The following is a 21,617-nucleotide window of genomic DNA, read 5'->3' on the forward strand; positions in this document are numbered from 1 at the left end:
GCTTGCAGGTATCAGCAATATACCTGCAGAAACTGCATAGTCAGCGGTCACTTGGTGCCTATGTGCAGGAAGCCTGCAGCCAGGTTGATGTACAAGGAGGACGGGCCCGATGTAAACTCTACGAGGCCAGAGCGGTGCCATACGTGATGCGGGAAAAGATAGAATGCGAATTGGACCGCCTGCTGAGGGAAGGCATCATCTCGCCAGTCGAATTCAGTGACTGGGCGACCAGAGTGTGCCGGTGCTGAAGGTGGATGGGTCGGTCAGGATATGTGGCGATTACAAGGCCACCATCAATCGGGTGTCACTCCAAAACCAGTACCCGCTACCGAGAGCGGAGGACCTCTTTGCGATGCTTGTCAAAATTGGACCTGACCTCAGCTTACATGACCCAGGAGCTGGCGAGTGAGTCAAAGAAGCTGACCACCGTCACGACACACAAGGGGTTGTTTGAGTATAACAGATGTCCGTTCGGGATTCGTTCGGCCGCCGCGATCTTTCAGCAAAATATGGAAAGCCTCCTCAAGTCGATTCCAAGGACGGTGGTTTTTCAAGACGACATCCTCAGGACGGGTCGCGATACTGAAGAACACCTCCACAACCTGGAGGAGGTGCTACGCAGACTGGACCGGGTAGGGCTGCGACTGAAAAAGGCGAAGTGCATCTTCTTAGCTCCAGAGGCAGAATTCCTGGGGAGGAGGTTAGCAGCAGATGGGATCAGACCTACTGCATCCAAAACGGAAGCGATCCAGAGAGCACCCAGACCCCGTAACACGAAGGAGCTGCGTTCGTTCCTGGGGCTCCTGAACTATTTTGGTAACTTTCTTCCCAAATTGAGCACGTTGTTAGAGCAGCTACACGTGCTCCTACGCAAAGGTCGCGATTGGGTCTGGGGGGACAGCCAGGAAAGGGCTTTTGATAGAGCACGCAATTTGTTATGCTCCAACAAACTGTTAACGTTATATAACTCGTGTAAGAAACTTGTTTAAACGTGCGATGTGTCGTCCTATGGGGTTGGGTGTGTGTTGCAGCATGTGAATGCCAATGGTCAGTTACAGCCGGTAGCTTATGCCTCCAGAAGTCTGTCCCAGGCAGAAAGGGGCTACGGGATGGTAGAAAAGGAAGCGCTAGCATGTATATATACAGTAAAGAAAAAATGCACCAGTACCTGTTTGACAGGAAATTTGAGCTGGAGACAGATCACAAACCCCTAACGTCCCTTTTGACCGACAACAAGGCCATAAATGCGAATGCATCGGCCCGCATACAGAGGTGGGCACTCACATTAGCCGCCTATGACTATACAATTTGGCACAGACTGGGCACTAAAAACTGCGCCGATGCACTCAGCAGGCTCCCACTAGCCACCACTGAGGGGGCAACTGAGCATGATGCTGAGATGGTCATGGCTGTTGAAGCTTTCGAAAGCGAAGGCTCACCTGTGACAGCCCGTCAGATTAAAGTCTGGACAAATAAAGACCCGCTACTGTCTTTAGTTAAGAAATGTGTCCTGAATGGGGACTGGGCAGCCACATACGGGGCATGCCCTGAGGAATTTAAACCATTTCATAGGCGCAAGGATGAACTCTTGATTCAGGCCAATTGTTTCCCTACAGTAGGCAGAGTAGTCATGCCCCAGATAGGCAGAGAGGTGTTTATCAGAGAACTTCACAATGAGCACCCGGGCATTGTCATGATGAAGGCAATTGCCAGGTCACACGTTTGGTGGCCAGGGATAGATGCAGACCTGGAACTTTTGTTCGCAGGTGCAACACGTGTGCTCAGCTGGGCAATGCACCCAGGGAAGCCCCCCTTAGCCCCTGATCCTGGCCCGCCAAGCCATGGTCACGCATCTGTGTGGATTACGCAGGTCCTTTCATGGGAAAAATGTTTTTGGTTGTAGTAGACACCTACTCCAAATGTATTGTGTGCCATTTTAAATTCAAGCACATCCTCTGCCACGGTAGAAAGTTTACAGGCAATGTTCACCGCCCATGGTCTACCGGATGTCTTGGTCAGCGACAATGGCCCGTGCTTCACAAGCACTGAATTCCAGGACTTCATGGCAGGCAATGGAATCAACCATGTCAGAACGGCACCGTTCAAGCCGGCCTCAAACGGCCAGGCAGAACGAGCAGTGCAGATAATCAAACAGGATGCTCAGAATCCAAGGGGGTTCCCTACAAAGCCACTTATCACGCCTCCTGTTGGCCAATAGACCCGACCACACTCGCTCACAGGGGTTCCACCCGCAGAGTTGCTAATGAAAAGGACGCTCAAAACCAGGTTATCCCTTATACATCCGACTATGAAAGAAATTGTTGAGAGCAGGCGTCAGTCACAATGTGACTACCATGACAGGAATGCGAGGGCGCGATGTATTGATGTCAATGACCCTGTCTTTGTCCTTAATTATGCTGCAGGGCCCAAATGGCTTGGAGGCAGTGTGATTGTCAAAGAGGGGAATAGGGTTTTGGTAGTTCAACTTACCAATGAACACGTGGATTAAACTAAAAGGAGGTTCAGCAACCCCATAGAAGAAGCAGAGGAAGAACATGACGTAGAGTTCACTCCACCACAGATGACCAAACACCGGAACCAAGTGGAGGAGAGCCCAGTCACTGTGGGCAGTCCGGACAGGCCTGAGGCACCGCAAACAGCAGACACTCAGGCCAGCGCCCAACAACCGGAGACCCAACTCAGGCGCTCGACAAGGGAGCATAAACCACCAGAGAGACTTAACCTGTGATTCCAATAAGACTTTGGGGGGGGGAGGTGATGTCATGTATTCAACTATCATTGTAACCCATGTATAAGCTGACCTAAGTTGTACACTGTGAGAACAATGACCACAAGGGGCGAACTTGTAACAGACACTCCTAACCTGGACTTTCAGGTATAAAAGGGGAAGCTCCACCCACCTTCACTTGAGGTCGTGGTAATAAAGGTAACTGGTCACAGAGTGACGACCTCTCAAGTATGGGTCTCGAGTGCATTTATACTCTATAGTAAGGACATATCACCCGCCCTCTCCCACCCCTGCGCTCTCCCGCACATCTCTCGCCCTCCGAATCTCTCTCTCGCCCTCCGAATCTCTCTCTCTCTCCCTCCGAATCTCTCTCGCTCGCCCTCCGAATCTCTCTCGCCCTCCGAATCTCTCTCGCTCGCCCTCCGAATCTCTCTCTCTCGCCCTCCGAATCTCTCTCTCTCGCCCTCCGAATCTCTCTCTCTCTCTCGCCCTCTGAATCTCTCTCGCTCGCCCTCTGAATCTCTCTCGCTCGCCCTCTGAATCTCTCTCGCTCGCCCTCTGAATCTCTCTCGCTCGCCCTCTGAATCTCTCTCGCTCGCCCTCTGAATCTCTCTCGCTCGCCCTCTGAATCTCTCTCGCTCGCCCTCTGAATCTCTCTCGCTCGCCCTCTGAATCTCTCTCGCTCGCCCTCTGAATCTCTCTCGCTCGCCCTCTGAATCTCTCTCGCTCGCCCTCTGAATCTCTCTCTCTCGCCCTCTGAATCTCTCTCGCTCGCCCTCTGAATCTCTCTCGCTCGCCCTCTGAATCTCTCTCGCTCGCCCTCTGAATCTCTCTCTCGCCCTCTGAATCTCTCTCTCTCGCCCTCTGAATCTCTCTCTCTCGCCCTCTGAATCTCTCTCGCTCGCCCTCTGAATCTCTCTCGCTCGCCCTCTGAATCTCTCTCGCTCGCCCTCTGAATCTCTCTCTCGCCCTCTGAATCTCTCTCTCGCCCTCTGAATCTCTCTCTCGCCCTCCGAATCTCTCTCTCTCTCCCTCCGAATCTCGCTCGCTCGCCCTCCGAATCTGGCGCTCTCGCCCTCCGAGTTGCGCTCTCGCCCTCCCTCCGAATCGCTCGCGCTCTCTCCCTCCGAATCGTGCTCTCCCCTTCTTCTTCCTCCTATCTCTGTCTCCCTCCCTCCCTTTCTACCTCCATTCCCCCCTCTCTCTTCCTCCCCTCCCCATTGCTCTCACTCCCACTTAAAAGCATCCCAATTGTGCATAATCATGTGCATAAGTAGGGAGGAACTTAATACAATCACTATCACTAATGAAGTAGTACTCGGTAAAAATAATGGGACTAAAGTCTGACAAGTCCTCTGGACCTGATGCCTTACATCCTAGGGTAAGTGGCTGCAGAGATAGGGGATGCATTGGTTGTAATCTACCAAAATTTCCTGGATTCTGGAGAGCTCCCAGCGACTGGAAAACTGCAAATGTAACGCCATGTTCATATTGAATGGTGGTGCAGGCTCGAAGAGCCGAATGGCTTACTCCTGCGCCTATTTTCTATGTTTCTATGCCCCTATTTAAAAAAAGGAGGCAGACAAAAAGCAGGAAACTATAGACCAGTTAGCCTAACATCTGTCGTTGGGAAAATGCTGGAGTCCATTATTAAGGAAGCAGTAGCAGGACATTTGGAAAAGCATGATTCAATCAAGCAGAGTCAGCATGGTTTTATGAAAGGGAAATCATGTTTGACAAATTTGCTGGAGCTCTTTTGAGGATGTAATGAGTAGGGGGGAACCAGTGGATGTGGCGTATTTGGATTTCCAAAAGTCACTCGATAATGTGCTGCATAAAAGGTTACTGCACAAGATAAAAGTTCACAGAGTTGGGGATAATATATTAGCATGGATAGAGGATTGGCTAACTAACAGAAAACAGAGAGTAGGGATAAATGAGTCATTTTCCGGTTGGCAAACAGTGACTAGTGGGGTGCCACAGGGATCGGTGCTGGGTCCTCAACTATTTACAATCTATATTAATGACTTGGATGAAGGGACCGAGTGTAATGTAGCCAAGTTTGCTGACGATACAAAGATGGGTGGGAAAGCAAGTTGTGAGGAGGACACAAAAAATCTGCAAAGGGGATATAGACAGGCTCAGTGAGTGGGCAAAAAGTTGGCACTTGGAGTATAATGTAGGAAAATGTGAGATTATCCACTTTGGCAGAAATAATAGAAAAGCAAATTATAATTTAAATGGAGAAAAATTGCAAAGTGCTGCAGTACAGAGAGACCTGGGGGTCCTTGTGCATGAAACACAAAAAGTTAGTACACAGGTACAGCAAGTTGATCAGGAAGGCAAATGGAATGTTGACCTTTATTGCAAGGGGAATAGAGTATAAAAGCAGAGAATTCCTGCTACAACTGTACAGGGTATTGATGAGGCCACACCTGGAATACTGCATAGAGTTTTGGTCTCCGTATTTAAGGAAGGATATACTTGTATTGGAGGCTGTTCAGAGAAAGTTCACTGGGTTAAGTCTGGATATGAGGGGGTTGGCTTATGAGGATAGAGTGAGTAGGTTGGGCCTATACACATGGGAGCTCAGAAGAATGAGAGGTGATCTTGTTGAAACATATAAGATAATGAGGGGGCTCAACAAGGTGGATGCAGAGAGGACATTTCCACACATGGGGGAAACTAAAACTAGGGGACATAGTCTCAGAATAAGGAGATGCACATTTAAAACTGAGATGATGAGGAATTTCTTCTCCGAGGATTGTAAATCTGTGGAATTCTCTGCCCCAGAGAGCTTTGGAGGCTGGGTCATTGAATATATTTAAGCCAGAGATAGACAGATCTTTGAACAATAAATGAGTTTAGGGTTATGGGGACCGAGCAGGGAAGTGGAGCTGAGTCCATGATCAGATCAGTCACGATCCTATTGAATGGCAGAGCAGGCTCGAGGGGCCAAATGACCCACTCCTGCTCCTATTTCTTATGTACCCCCACTCCCTTTTATCTCTCGGCTTCCTCCTCTCTCTCCTTTCCTCCTCTCTCTCCTTCCCTCCCCCTCTGTCCCTCCCCCTCTCTCTCTCACCACTCTCTCTCATCCCTCTCTCTCCCTCCCCCTCCCCCCTCTGTCGCTCCCTCCTCTCTCTCTCTATCCCTCCCCCTCCCTCTCTGTCCCTCCCCCTCCCTCTCTGTCCCTCCCCCCTCCCTCTCTGTCCCTCCCTCCTCTCTCTCTGTCCCTCCCCCTCTGTCCCTCCCCCCTCCCTCTCTGTCCCTCCCTCCTCTCTCTCTGTCCCTCCCCCTTTCTCTCTCACCACTCTCTCTCACCCCTCTCTCTCCCTCCCCCTTTGTCCCTCCCTCTCTGTCCCTCCCCCCTCCCTCTCTGTCCCTCCCTCCTCTCTCTCTGTCCCTCCCCCCTCTGTCCCTCCCTCCTCTCTCTCTGTCCCTCCCCACTCTGTCCCTCCCTCCTCTCTCTCTGTCCCTCCCCCCTCTGTCCCGCCCTCCTCTCTCTCCGTCCCTCCCCCCTCCCTCTCTCTCTGTCCCTCCCCCCTCCCTCCCTCTCTCTCCCTCCCTCTCACGTTTCTCTCTTGTCTTACAGGTTGTTTGGGAATGGTGGATCCTGTCGAGCTTGTGCTCGGCCCATCCCGTCGAGTGAACTGGTGATGAGGGCTCGAGACAGTGTTTATCATCTCGAGGTTAGCCTGGATCTTTCTCCATTCGCCTGTCCCCATTATCGCACACCAAACTGCACAGCCTGGAGCAAACCCATTCCTCAACTGGAGCCTGTTAGTGAGCTGTGTGACTTCGCACACTGACACACCTTCCCTGGCGCACCTTCCCTGACACTGACGCACCTTTTATGGCCCCGACCTGCTGCTGATTGTCTGTCGCAGGTCAGGGCCACCACACTGTCCAGGGGCTGCCACTCACCGCTCCTTTTAATACACCTACACTGACACACCTGAACGACCCTCCCGCACCGACCTGACCCTCCACACTCCACCCCCCCCCCCACACCGACCCCACTCACCCCCCCCCCCCCAATGCACCAATCGCCCCGCAACGTGACAGACTGAGGGAGTTCTGAGCTTCGATCTGGCCCCTGCTTGCCCAGGTATACGACTAATGGTAATGAGGACCAGTGGTGTTTGGTAATGTTTACATCCATATGTATAAGATTTGCCACCAGGGGGCGCACCTGTAGGCAAGCAGGTATAAAAGGCAGTCTATCATGCTGCCTCCTCACTCTGGAGTTACCAAGGAGTTATAAAGAGACCAAGGTCACAACAGTTTGAGCTTAAGATATACAGTCTTGTGGCGTTATTCTAAATGTAACAATTGGCGACGAGTAACAGATCACGAACTTTCATGCAGTTATGGCTGCTGTTGGTATTTTGTTGAGGGTGATTATTGGGAAGCTTTAGTTGATCGTCTTGACCAGTACTTTGTAGCCAACGAGCTGGAAAATGAAAAACCGCGGTCCAGCGCGAGGCGATCCTCCTCACCATTTGCGGGTCCACGATATATGGCCTCATCAAAAATCTGCTAGCACCGGCGAAACCAATGGACAAGACATATGCAGAGTTGTGCACGCTGGTTCGGGAACACCTCAAGCCGAAGGAGAGCAGCTTGATGGCCAGGTATTGCTTTTATACGCTCCACCACTCCGAGGGCCAGGATGTGGCAAGCTATGTCGCCGACCTAAGACACCTTGCAGGACCATGCTTATTTGCTGGATTTTTGGGGGAAGAGTTGCGGGATTTTTTCGTGCTTGGAATCAGCCACGAGATCATTCTTCGCAAACTGCTGTCTGCCGAATGCCTAGATCTGAGCAAGGCCATCACGATAGCCCAGGCTTTTATGTCCACGAACGATAACACTAAACAGATATCTTTGCAGCATCAAAGCTCACCGACAAGTACTGTGCATAAAATAACGCCTTCAGCAGGCAGAACTGTACATGGCAGGGCCTACACGCCCGCAGAGGCCAGACCTAGGATGACTCAGAGTCTGCCATGGGGCATGAATGTGAATTCATTAGCAGTTGGCACTGCAGGGGTAATCATCGAGCCCATCAATGTTGATTCAAGCACTACATGTGCAAGGGCTATGGAACAATGGGGCACCTCCAGCGAATGTGCAAACGTGCTGCGACTCACCGTGTGGCAGAGTCGGCAGAAGATGACCGATCCGGTGCAGATCACGCTGAACGAATAAGAGAGGCAACTCAACCCGAGGCTGAAGAGGAAGTGTATGGAGTACACACCTTCACCACCAAAAGCCCTTCGGTAATGTTAAAAGTCAAATTAAACGGTATTCCAGTTTCCATGGAATTGGACACAGGGAAGAGTCAGTCAATTTTGAGCCAGAAGGCTTTTGAGAAACTGTGGGGCAACAAGGCACAAAGTCCAAAACTAAGCCCGATCCACACCAAGCTGCGCACTTACACCAAAGAGCTCATACCAGTCATTGGTAGTGTGGCAGTGAAGGTATCGTACAATGGAGCTGTGCATGATTTATCACTATGGATTGTACCAGGCGATGGCCCAAGTTGTTTGACAGAAGCTGGCTAGGAAAGATCCGATGGAACTGGGACGACATCAAAGCACTGTCTTCGGTGGATGACGGCTCGTGCACCCAAGTGCTGAACAAATTCCCGTCGTTATTCGAGCCAGGCCTCGGCAACTTCACAGGCGCCAAAGTGCAGATCCATCTAGTCCCTGATGCACAACCCGTTCATCACAAGGCCTGAGCGGTTCCATACATGATGCGAGAGAAAATCAAGATCGAGCTGGATAGACTTCAACGAGAGGGGATCATATCGCCAGTCAAGTTCAACGAGTGGGCCAGTCCAATTGTTCCAGTGTTGAAGAGCGATGGGACAGTCAGAATCTGCGGGGACTACAAGGAAACGATCAACCAAGTCTCATTACAGGACCAGTACCCACTACCCTAAGTAGATGACCTGTTTGCAATGCTAGCAGGGGGGGAAGTCGTTCACCAAACTGGATCTAACCTCTGCTTACATGACACAGGAGCTGGCTAAACCTTTGAAAAAATTGACGTGCATCAACACGCACAGAGGACTGTTCATATACCACAGATGCCCCTTTGGGATTAATTCGGCGGCAGCCATCTTCCAGAGGAACAAGGAGAGTCTGCTGCAATCTGTTCTGCGCACTGTGGTGTTCCAAGACGACATCTTGATCACTGGCCGCAACACCACTGAACACTTGCACAACCTGGAAGAGGTTCTCAAGCGACTGGACAGAGTGGGACTCAGGCTGAAATGCTCCAAGTGTGCTTTCTTGGCGCCAGAGGTCAAATTTCTGGGGAGAAAGATTGCGGTGGACGGCATCAGACCCATGGACTCCAAGACGGAGGCCATCAAGAATGCACCCAGACCACAGAATGTGACGGAGCTGCGGTCGTTCCTGGGACTCCTCACTGATGCTATTTGATAGTGTCTGTTGACTTTTAAAACCTTCCGTGTTTCTTGCCCTGAATTTAGCTTAAAAATCATTTTCGAAGGAATATTGATACACAAATTTCAGTTAATTAATTCTGACCGAAAGCCCTCAGCATTTTACTGGTGCAAATTCTGATAACAAAAGAAAGAACTTGCATTTCTATAGCGCCTTTCACAACCTCAAGATATCCCAAAGTGATTTACAGCCAATTAAGTACTTTTGAAGTGTCGTCACTGTTGTAATGTAAGAAAGACGACAGCCAATTTGCACACAAATAGTTGCCATATAAACAGTAATATGGTAATGACTAGATCACCTGTTTTATTGATGTTGGTTGAGGGGTTAATATTGGCCAAGACACCCCTGCTCTTCATCAATCTTTTACATCTACCTGAGGGGGCAGATGGGCCCTCAATTTAACATCTCATCAGAAAGACTTCATCTCCAACAGTGCAGCACTCCCTCAGTACTGCACTGGAGTGTCAGCCTCAATTTTGTGCTCCAGTGGGACTTGAACCCACAACCTTGAACCTTGTAACTTGGAGGCGAGAGTGCTGCCCACTGAGCCATGGCTGGTACTAACAGCGTGGTGATAACCACAGCAGCTCAGAACCACAAGGAGCAATGGAGGATGCGAGCACTATCATAAGTCTCTGAAAGGAAGTTTTGTGTATGGCAGGAGATGGCGCTGTCTCTAATTGGTGTTTACAACACCTCAAAATAACCTGAAGTTGTGCAACCCACAAATAGTCACTACCAGACCAGTTAAAGCTAATTGCACTCCATCACAAAGCACATTTCCATCTCCGTAACATCGCCTGTCTCTGCCCCTGCCTCAGCCCATGTGCTGCTGAAATCCTCATCCCTGCCTTTGTTACCTCTACACTTGACTATTCCAATGCTCTTCTTGCTGGCCTCCCATCTTCCACCTTCTGTAAATCTCAGCTTTGCTGCCTGTATCCTAACTTGCACCAAATCCCAGTCACTCATCACTCCTGTGCTCTCTGCCCTTCATTGGTTCCCAGTCCACCAACACCTCACATTTGAAGTCCTTCATGGCCTCTCCCCTCTCTGTGACCTCACTGCTCCTTATCTCTGTGACCTCTCCCCTCCCTATCTCTGTGACCTCTCCCCTCCCTATCTCTGTGACCTCTCCCCTCCCTATCTCTGTGACCTCCAGCCCTAAAATCCTCAAGTTTTTTCCGTTCCTTGTGGTCCCCTTTTCCCTATGCGCCACCATTTTTCGCTAGACTCTATGCTCTAGAATTCCCTCTCTAAATCTCTCCACCTCGCTCTCCTCCTTTATGACCCTTCTTAAAACCCACCCCTTTGACCAAACTTGTAGTTACCCCTCCCAGTATCTCCTCCTTTGACTCAGTGTCAAATGTATGAATTGCCTACATTAAAGGCATATAAAGGTGAGTTGTTTTCATTCATTTGGTTGCTGTGTTTGTGGCAGGAGCCATGTGTGCTGTACTGGTGTCTGAGCTCTGCTACTGGGCCGATCAGGAGGTCGAGAGGCCCCTAACCTGCGCACTCTGTCTCCACAGTGCTTCACCTGTGTTACCTGCAGAAACAGGCTGGTGCCCGGGGACAGCTTCCACTTCATCAACGGAACAATCTTCTGTGACCGTCACCAGCCTCCTGGCCTGCCTGGTGGGCCCATCAACCCTCAGTTACCGGACCACTAGGTAAGGTTCAGCACATTAAGTGCAGGAGAAGGGATAGCACAATCTGACATGATCAAGATGACCTCGTGGAGGCTCCTCCCCTTCCAATAGCATTGCCACACTATCAGCACTGCCACAACAGATTCTCAGATTTAGTGAAAATCTTGTGCCCAGCTCACATTTCAATTGTCACACTCATTTAAATGCAAATTTGTTTGTCACACTGGCAACTGATTGTTGCTTCAGGCTATAACATTTCAGCCGATGAATCACAAATTGAAAAGCAGGTAGAAAAACTACCGAGGAGCGAGGGACATATCGAGACAACAAATCAAACATGAGCACTGACTGGAATGGTTCCCCTTCTTTGCTATTGGCAGTCACCCCATGGGGTGGAATTGGTCTCTTGGGCATAGCATAAAATGGGCGATAGCGAATTGGCAGCTCATTTTACACTACGACCAATTCTTTTTTCCCCTTATAGACCCTTTAGAGAAACCAATCTCCTGGTAGAAGTGTTCTCCCCGGTGTCCTGGCCCAATATTTATCCCTCAATCCACAACACTAAAACAGATTATCAGGTCATTTATCGCATTGCTGTTTGTGGGATCTTGCCGTGCTAAAATTGGCTGCCGCATTTCCTACATTACACACTGTCTTCATTGGCCGTAAAGGGATTTGGAACATCCTGACGTTGTGAAAGGCGCTATATAAATGCAAGTCCTTCCCTTTATTTATTTTCCAAGAACCAATCACAAACTCCTTTCCAGATGTTGTCAGTGGTGATTAACCCCCTGCTGCCCCCCCCCACCACTCCAACCAACCCACCCCACAGCAGCCCAATGATTGTGAGCAATGCCAAGGGAGATCTACTAGTTTATTCTAATTTTCCTTCTCTCTCTTTCAGCTAATTTAGTGGCAAACAATTCAATCCTGAGGAATCTCTATGGCAACTGATCAACTGCGCAAGTCCTTTCCAAGTGCTCCTGAAACATGATGGAGACGGTTCTGTTCCTACTCGTGTTCTGTGCTGCCTCACTTCCCTCCGATGGACATTTCCAAGGAAAGTCGATGTTTGGTCAAAGCCTCGTCCAGCTTTCAGGCTACTGACAAAGGAGCTGAGGAATTTCACCTGGGAAATAAGCTGCTTCTGTGGTTATAGCAACAATGAACAGGATGAGCAGATTAAGAATCATAGCCCTAGCTCCTGATGTGGGCATGGTCCAGGGGGAGCTGAGCTGGACGAGCTATGTTGAGTTAATCAATCTCAGTAACCAGGAAGGCCTACAATTGGTCTCAGTACACCGAGGTTTGGAACGGGAAAGCAGGGCTCCTATTAATACTTCTAGGAATTCAGACCTTTGGTGAAGCTGAGCCTGGTTTTGGATGCTATGCTCCCCTTGGTTGAATTTGCTGAGGGCCAGTTATTATAACTCAACTGCTGCCCTGGCTGAGATCGGTCAAGCTCAGCGAAAAGCAAGGATTGGCCCTGGGAATGTCAGACTCTTGTGTGGCTAGGTACCACAGTGGGCCACAGGGCACCCACTCCAAACAAAGGCTTTCTCCTCTCTCCCGAGACTCTCACCGCGGAGGATGCCCTCATGTTATTGGCTACCCAGTGCACTCCCGAACCTGCACCAGCACATAGGGCGCAAACAAGGATCCAAGAAAGCACAAGACTTATGAAACTCCTCTAAACTTTATGACATTCTGCATTTTCAATTATTTATACAACTTACATCAACTAACATTAAGATGTGTGTACAGAGGACATAACTAAGTTAAGTGTAATCACTCAATAAATAATTATTCATTCTGGCTCCTTGGTACATTTATAAAATATGTTTGTATAGCTATGGGTTTCTGGGGACAGGTTTTATGGTTTGTTACCTGCCCAGTCATCCATCATCATAGGCAGTCCCGCGAGTCGAGGATGACTTGCTACCACCCCAAGAAGTTCACAGGTGTTTCAATGATGGACCTAATATTCCAGGTCCCGAACTAAATGTTGAAGTGTGGAAGATGCTTGTGCGTGGATTTTTTTAACGTGTGGTGGCCGTTGCACACCAGTCACCACACAGGCTTGCCAGAGCTATGTAGTCATCTACACAGCCAGTTGCTGGGCCCCTCCGACTGCAGCTATTGACTGGATTTCCAGGAGAGGTCAGAGGTGAGCTGAATTTGCATCACGGGTGAATCAGACAACCAACTCTGCGGTTCCAACATGAACCATGGCTTAAGACTGCTCATCCTCCCCTCCAGCTCAGTTATATTCCTATCCTGGCACATTGGAGACAACGGCCATTCAGGACCCCTGGTTACAGCTGCAGAAAAGGCCATCAATCCCTCCGAGAACAACCACGTGCCTCTCCTCGACACCTTCTTCCCCCAGCTCAGTTACTGTGTTGCTTGTGATCTTCCTCCTCAGTCACTGTCCTTGCCTGAAAATGTATGTGTCCAGTATTGTATACGCTCGTGTCACACCCTCCACCCCCCAAGTATTTCCTGCACTGCAGATATCCAGTGTCACCTCCCCCACCATTTAACTGTACTGCAGATATCCAGCACTGTATACCATCCAGTGTCACCCCCCCACCCCCACAACATTTGACTGTACCATAAATATCCAGCACTGTATACCATCCAGTCACCCTCCCCAGCATTTAACTGCACTATAGCTATCCAGCGCTGTCTATCCTCCAGTGTCAGACCCCAAGCAGTTCCTCCATTGCTTTCTTTGCCCATCACCAGATATTCACCCACTGTTGAAGGTGCTCACTTTCAGGTGAGACGTTAAATCGAGACCGTCAAATCGAGCCGCCTTCCCGCTCAGGTAGATGCAAAAAGATCCTGCAGCAGAATTTGAAGAGCAGAGGAGTTCATCTCAGTGGCCCAGCCAATATTTATCCCCTCAGCCAACATCACAGATCAGCTGCTCATTATCTCATCGCTGCTTGTGAGAGCTTGCACAAAGTGGCTGCCAAGTGTCCTCCATTATAAAACAGTGACTACAGTTCAAAAGTACTTAATTTGATCAACCTGAAGCTATGTAAGGCACTGTAGAAATGCAAGTCTTCCTTTTAAAAGGAGAAAAAGTGAGAAAAGCTCTGATTATAATCCAAGGCAAAGATCAGACGGGGAGGGTTAGGGACCGAACCCCTACAGCGTGAGGCACAACCTAGCTTAATTCCCCCGACTGACCCCTCGTCCGATCGAGCGGGAGAGGGAAATCGAGTGGCTCCTGCAGGTCCACAAGGAAGTTTAAGCAGTGGATCTTACCTGGGCCTCTTGGGGCCTGATCCTGCTCCCCGCAAGCAGCTCCGGGGTCGCGCACCATTCCAGCATTTCAACACTAAAATGGCGCGGCGGTCTGAATGATGTCATCAGACCCCGGCATTGAAATATAAAAGGCCTCCCTCTGCCTGCCTGCGGTGACTGGGCTCAGACGCGCCTAAAAACCTGCCAGTTAAATTGGTGGCGCTAACACAGCAAGTAATGCTCGCCCACCAGTTTAACCTGCCTGCTCCATTTCTACCATGTGAGCATAGGGGGTTGGGGACAACACCAAACTTCAATCTAAAGCAGAAAATCACTTCTGCACCTAACTAGAATTCTTCATTAAGATGAAGAGTGACACAGTTAATTCAGAGACTATGGTCCTGAACTTAAAGAAAGGAAACTTCAACGGTATGAGACGTGAATTGGCTAGAATAGACTGGCGAATGATACTTAAGGGGTTGACTGTGAATAGGCAATGGCAGATATTTAAATATCACATGGATGAACTACAACAATTGTACATCCCTGTGTGGCATAAGAATAAAAAAGGGAACGTGGCTCAACCGTGGCTAACAAGGGAAAGTGTTAAATCCAAGGAAGAGGCAGATAAATTGCCCAGAAAAAGCAGCAAACCTGAGGACTGGCAGAAATTTAGAATTCAGCAGAGGAGGACTAAGGGTTTAATTAGGAGGGGGAAAATAGAGTATGAGAGTAAGCTTGCAGGGAACATAAAAACTGACTGCAAAAGTTTCTATAGATATGTGAAGAGAAAAAGATTAGTGAAGACTTGCAGTCAGAATCAGGGGAATTCATAATGGGGAACAAGGAAATGTCAGACCAATTGAACAAATACTTTGGTTCTGTCTTCACTAAGGAAGACACAAATAACCTCCCGAAAATACTAAGGGACCGAGGGTCTAGCGAGAAGGGGGAACAGAGGGAAATCCTTATTAGTCAGGAAATGGTGTTAGGGAAATTTAACGGACTGAAGGCCGATAAATCCCCAGGGCCTGATAGTCTGCATCCCAGAGTACTTAAGGAAGTGGCCCTAGAAATAGTGGATGCAGTGGTGGTCATTTTCAAATATTCCATGGACTCTGGTTCAGTTCCTATGAATTGGAGGGTAGCTAATGTAACCCCACTTTTTAAAAAAGGGAGAGGAAACAGGGAATTATAGACTGGTTAGCCTGACATCGGTGGTGGGAAAAATGCTGGAATCAATTATTAAAGATGTAATAGCAGCGCATTTGGAAAGCAGTGACAGGATCAGTCCAAGTCAGCATGGATTTATGAAAGGGAAATCATGCTTGACAAATTTTCTAGAATTTTTTGAGGATGTAACTAGTAGCGTGGATAAGGGAGAACCAGTGGATGTGGTGTATTTGGACTTTCAAAAGGCTTTTGACAAGATCTCACACAAGAGACTAATATGCAAAATTAAGGCAGATAATATTGGGGGTAATGTATTGACGTGGATAGAGAACTGGCTGGCAGATAGGAAGCAGAGTGGGAATAAACAGGTCCTTTTCAGAATGGCAGTGTGAAAATATATTTTTTTCTAAGCTGATACCACACGGTATTTTTGTGCTCTTTGCAATATATAACAAAATGGGGACCTGGTCCTTCCAGAAATTTCTGCATAAAGCAGTTGGCTTGCATAAACAGCTAAACCTGGCTTGAAATGGCTGATAGCCACCAGACAGCTAGGAGACAAGTCCTGCTGAAGACAAGTACCACCCATGGTGCTCTCCTATTGTCTTTACGACACCAGTTCCACTCCACCCCACCCTTTTCAAAGTACTCAAACCACCAGCTATTATCTCTTGTAGAGACCTCATCCATTTGATGCAAAAAGATAACTGACCAGAAAACTGGACCATCCTGACACAATGCAAGGCAGGTAATAGCTCATTACCACACTCTCATTGAGTAATGGCCGGCTGGCCAACTAATAACCCTGACAAAAGGAAATATCTGGAAACCATGTCAGGACAAGGATGTAGTAATTAACTCTTTATCTGTATTCACTGACTGCGAGACAGAGACAATACACAGGGAAAGGCCATAACTTGGGTTTTACTGTATAAATATCTCGTGAAATTGTACCATTGCGAAGGTGTTCACTTAGCCATTGACTGAGTGTGACCTTTCCCTTGCTAGCAAGTAAAATAAAGAAACTTCTGCCGGAGCTGAAAGTGTCTGAGTCGTTTATCGGAGGTCGAGATTTCGACAGTTACTTCTTGGAGGTTCCACCGAGATGCATACTCTCTGCCCTGTGAGTAAAACGGATACAGGCATAGTGCCTCTCCAGTGAAAGGCTTCAGTGGCCAAAACAAGATGAGCCTTTGGCTCACAAGAGGTTTCTTCACTGTTGAATCGCATATGTAATCTGTTGTCCACAGGGGAGGTACTGCAATCTACGAGACTCGACATTTAAAAGCTAAAGTTATTTTTTATGATCATTTCTTTCTCAGCTCACAGGCAGAAGAGATCTGGTTCTGGAAATATCTTGAAACAGCCCGGGGAAGGTTTCAGTAGGTAAGGTAAAAACAGCGCTAGTCGATCGAAGGTTCTTATGTGATAAGATTTTTTTTAAAGTTCTTATGTGATAAGATTAGGGGGGAAAAAAGCACGAATCGATCGAAGGTTCTTATGTGATAAGAGTTAATTAGGAAAATGGTACTTATGTGATGAGATTAGAAAAAAAAAGCGCTAATCGATCAAAGGTTCTTATGTGATAAGAGTTAAGGTAATGGGACCATAAGTTTTATAAGTTTTATTAGGATAAGTTAAGGACTCGGTCTGTAGTGGCGTACAATGCAGACTGATAATTGATTATTTGTTTAGATAGAGTTTACGGTTATGATTTGTGTACTCGCGTGAATGTCGTTTGTCCTAGTTGTCCTTGTTATACTGTTGTGTGCAATACATTTGTGCGACATTGCAATTAGAGAAACGGGAAGAGTCACTAGGGAAAATTGTGATTCGGAAAAAACAAGGATTGATTGAGAAAAGAAACAGTAACCGATTGATCAACTACGGTTGGTTCGTGCCAACATCTCTCACACACCCAGACTGAGCCCGAATTAAGAGCCTTTTCAGGCCACGTAATGGCCAGGAGAAGTGGGCGTAGAGAACTCGGTTGGCCAAAAGGATTGTGAGATCAGAAACTGTGGAAAATCTTAAGCATCCAGAATGGGTGCCGGAACAAGTTAAAACACCACAAAAGGGCACACCAGCCTATGTTATGCTCCAGAGTTGTGATCAGTCTTCAATTGACCACCAAAAAAAATGGGTAAGGTGGACTAAGGGTGAAAACAGGCCATTTCCACCCGATGGTTCATTTAATTTAGAGAGAACAACATGTCTAGAGGAGTGTCTTCTAAACAGAGACCCAGGTAGAAGAGGTAAAGAAAAAAAGGGAAAGTAATAGAAAAGGCCTGGGTTCCAATTCTTCAAGCCCTTGTAAAATTAACAGAGGAAGTAAATCAATATGTAAAAAAAAAAGAGAACTTGATAGTGACTTATGGATTCAAAAAAAAATAAAGCTGGCCAACAAAAAAAAGCTTGAATGAAGAGAGACATTTGTGAATGTCTGTCTTTGAATGAGAGTGCTTCTGTGTTTTTTTTCTCATGTGTCTGGAAGCCTGTTCGGAAAGGTGGTGCAACTGCCTGTTTGTTTTAGCTCCACCCACTTTTTCAAACAGAGTGAATTTTTTTTTAACCCTTCAGTAGTGTTGTCCTGTATGTGGGAAGTTTAAGACATTTTAAGTTAGAAACGCAGGTGTGGATTTATTCGGATGAGAAGTTACGGAGCTAGGAAATGCACAAAGGATAGGTTTGTTGAGACATGGTCCCGGTTAAAAAAGAGAATTTATTTGACACGCTCACTTACTTGTCGAAAGAAGACACATAATCATTGATTACATTGGGTTGAAAGACATAAATTTAGTCTAGGAGTGAGATAAAGAACAGGGAAGGAAAGTGGTAATGCCTTTTTTTTTAAAAAAAGCCTTTGTGGGTCTCTCGAGGCTGCAGGCTGGGGGAGTACGCTTCCATTGTCCTTGGTGTAAAATATTGACGTGAAAGCTTCTAGCCCAGTAAGAGGATTTGTTTTTTTAGATAAAGAGTGGCAGTACAATAATTGAATTGGGATTTTGAGATATTTCAGGTGATCTCCTTGATCAACATTTTGGGTGTATTGGAAAAATCTTGGGTTTGGAAGCCTTTTAATAAAATTATAAAACAAATACTTTACATTCTGTGAATCACTATAAGCATAAATGAGAAGTCCGTGTAACACACCGATTCTTCCGGTTCAGAATCCCAATAGTGACAAATGGAGGTTTGTCCAAGACCTACGAGCTGCGAATGAATCTACTATATTCTCACAATGCTTAAAGGAGGATTTGGAATGAAATATCCTGGAATGTTTTCCAGAGTCTCAAGCAGTCCCTCACTTCAGCACCAGCCTTGGGATTACCAGATTACACTAAGGCATTCAACTTATTTGTTCATCATAAGTCAGGTTTTGCACAATCTGTTTTGACTCAGTTACATGGGGACAGGCAGCGACCGGTAGCATATTTCAGTGCCCAACTAGACCCAGTAGCACGCGGACTACCAGGATGTCTTCCTTCGTTGGCAGCAGCTTATTATGCTGTACAACAGGTTCAGACAATAACTCTAAACCATCAAACCGTTTTATATATCCCACACTGTCGAGATTTTACTTACTAAAATGTGCCACCCCACACCTAACTTCTACAAGAACCACTAAGTATGAAGTCAAACTGTTATCAAATCCGAACCTTATGATTAAAAGATGTACTACCTTAAATCCAGCCACTCTACTTCCCACGGAAGAAGCCGGCGAACCCCATTCATATGAAATGGTAACCGAATTAGTGACTAAACCACGTATCAATTTAACAGATATACCAATGTGTAACCCTGATCTGGTGTACTATGTTGATGGATCAGCCTTACGAAATGATAGGGGCCAACCTAGAGCGGCTTATGCAATTGTAACCCAGTTTAATGTTGTCAAAATAGCGCCTCTTCCAGACTCCTTTTCAGCCCAACAAGCTGAATTGTTTGCGTTAACTCAAGCCTGTATTCTGGCTAAAGGACAAACAGTTAATATCTACACCATCTCCAGGTATGCTTTTGGGGCATCACATGACTATGGACAAATTTGGAAGATTCGCAGGTACCTGACTTCTTCAGGAACCACTATCAAAAATGCAGAACAAGTGGAAAATCTCCTGCGAGCCATTAATGCCCCTTGAAACTTGCCATTATCAAATGCCAAGCACATACAGGCCAGTCGAATGAGGTGGCACTTGGGAATGCCAGAGCTGATAATCCAGCTAAGTCAGCAGCTCTGTCAAAAGGGGGGATGCAGGTGTCATTGTTCCCACTAAGGAACAATAATTGCTCAGACCCACCACCCATTATTAATGACGTGCTGGCCTTTCAGACACAGGCCAGTACGGAGGAGGTGTTGACCTGGACGAAGGATCAATGTTATAAAAATCCAGAAGGAATATGGGTTCACCACGACGGCCGCGTGGTGGCCCCCAGATCCTGACTTCCATGGATTGCCCGATGTGTTCATACATTCACACATGCAGGCAAAGGGGGGATGGCAGATTATATCTTGGCAACTTGGTATGCACCAGGTATTTCGGCAATTGCAAAACAAATCTGTGAAAATTGTGTTACCTGTCAGACAATGAATCCGGGTAAGACGGAAAAAGTAGAATCTGCCTCCCACCCAAATCCAGTCGGGCCTTTTGTACATTTACAAATGGATTTTATTGAATTACCTATGTGTATGGGATTCAAGTATGTATTAGTTATTGTAGATGTGTTCTCTAGATGGATTGAAGCCTTTCCATGTAAAAAGGCCGATGCCACTACTGTTGCTAAATGTTTGTTAAAAGAAATCATACCACGCTTCGGAATCCCTGCTAAGCTCTCTAGTGATAACGGGTCACATTCAACGGGAACTGTTACAAGAGAAATGTGCAAAGCTTTACAGATTAATCAACGTTTTCATTGCAGTTATCATCCACAATCAGCTGGACTTGTTGAAAGATATAATGGAATGCTTAAAAATAAGCTGGCAAAATTATGCAATGACACTGGACTGAAATGGACAGAACTGCTGCCCGTAGCTTTGATGGTAATGCGATCTGCAACCATCAGAACAGGCCTGTCACCACATGAGATAGTTATGGGACATCCCCAACAACTATCATTTACTGCAAAACAAATGGACATCCACAAAATGGAGGAAAATATGTTGAATTATTGTATTGCACTAATCAAATTTATTTCCAGCTTTCATTCACAGGTAAAGGAAGCTCAAGTCAAACCAGCAGAAGGGAAGTGTCATAACCTGGAGCCCGGGGAATTCGTTTACATCAAAATCTTTAAAAGAAAAAGCAGTCTACAGCCAAGATTTGAAGGACCATACCAGGTCTTGTTGGCGACCAATACTGCAATCAAGGTAAAGGAAAGACCAACATGGATCCATGCGTCCCATTGCAAAAGGGCACCCGACCAGGAGGAAGGGAAGAAGGAACCAGAGGAACAGAAAAAGGAAGACTGAATAAGGAACTGTATGGACTATGGGGACTGATGGTGCTGGGCTTGACAGGGTTTTACTTTGCATTATTGATTATACCAGGGGTACAGACACGCCACCGAAGGGAACTGCAAGTAAACTTATTTATGGCACTGAGTCATAAGTATGCTCAAGAAAGAAACTTGTTGAGTTGTTGGATATGTTTCAATTTACCTGTCCACTCCGAAGGGGGTATTCCCGAGATCTGTCCCCTTTAACAAATCAGAAATGGTAGAATGGTTGATAGTGCAAAATAGGACAAACCTAACCAAGGTGTCAGAAACGAAGGAGCAAACAGAATGGAGGTCAGCAGGGTATAAACTTACAGCCTTCCAGGGATGGTACCAGCCCAATTATAATAATAACCATCAGCCTCCCTTCCTAAGCTTAACTCCCAGAATAGGAAATCCTGAAGGTATAATATGCCTAGTGAGTAATGAGACTAAAGGACCAGAAATGGGACGCAGCAAGTGTTCCCAAATGACAAGCCACAACTAATCCCACTGATGGGAGAAAGATAGCAACCGTTGGCTGGACAATGGTCCATAACAAAGCCTCAGGGGAAGAGTGGGAAGGTGAGACCACTCGAGTATGGATGGCGCGACAGGACCAGGAGCTGACGTCCTATAATTGCACCTACTTTATTTGTGGCCATAAAGCCTACCCATGGTTACCAGCCAACTGGACAGGGTCCTGTTATTTAGAATATGTGGTACCCTTTATCAGGTCAATAAAGACTCAAAGGGATGCCTATGGAAGTCATTGACTTAAACAGGATTTGACATGGCTAAACGGAATATTCAAGGTAATGGTGCCAC

At 47.1% G+C, this 21,617-nt stretch overlaps 1 long non-coding RNA gene across 1 annotated transcript; it reads left to right on the forward strand.

The window, feature by feature from the left end:
• The first annotated feature begins 6,391 nt into the window (after positions 1-6,391).
• LOC139232960 (uncharacterized) lies at positions 6,392-12,651 on the forward strand. Its single transcript, XR_011588123.1, has 3 exons — positions 6,392-6,441; positions 10,767-10,907; positions 11,794-12,651. It is a non-coding gene; the product is annotated as an uncharacterized lncRNA (long non-coding RNA).
• The last annotated feature ends 8,966 nt before the right edge of the window (positions 12,652-21,617 follow it).

Source organism: Pristiophorus japonicus, chromosome 20 (genome assembly GCF_044704955.1).
Source record: "Pristiophorus japonicus isolate sPriJap1 chromosome 20, sPriJap1.hap1, whole genome shotgun sequence".
Taxonomy (NCBI): Eukaryota; Metazoa; Chordata; class Chondrichthyes; family Pristiophoridae; genus Pristiophorus; species Pristiophorus japonicus.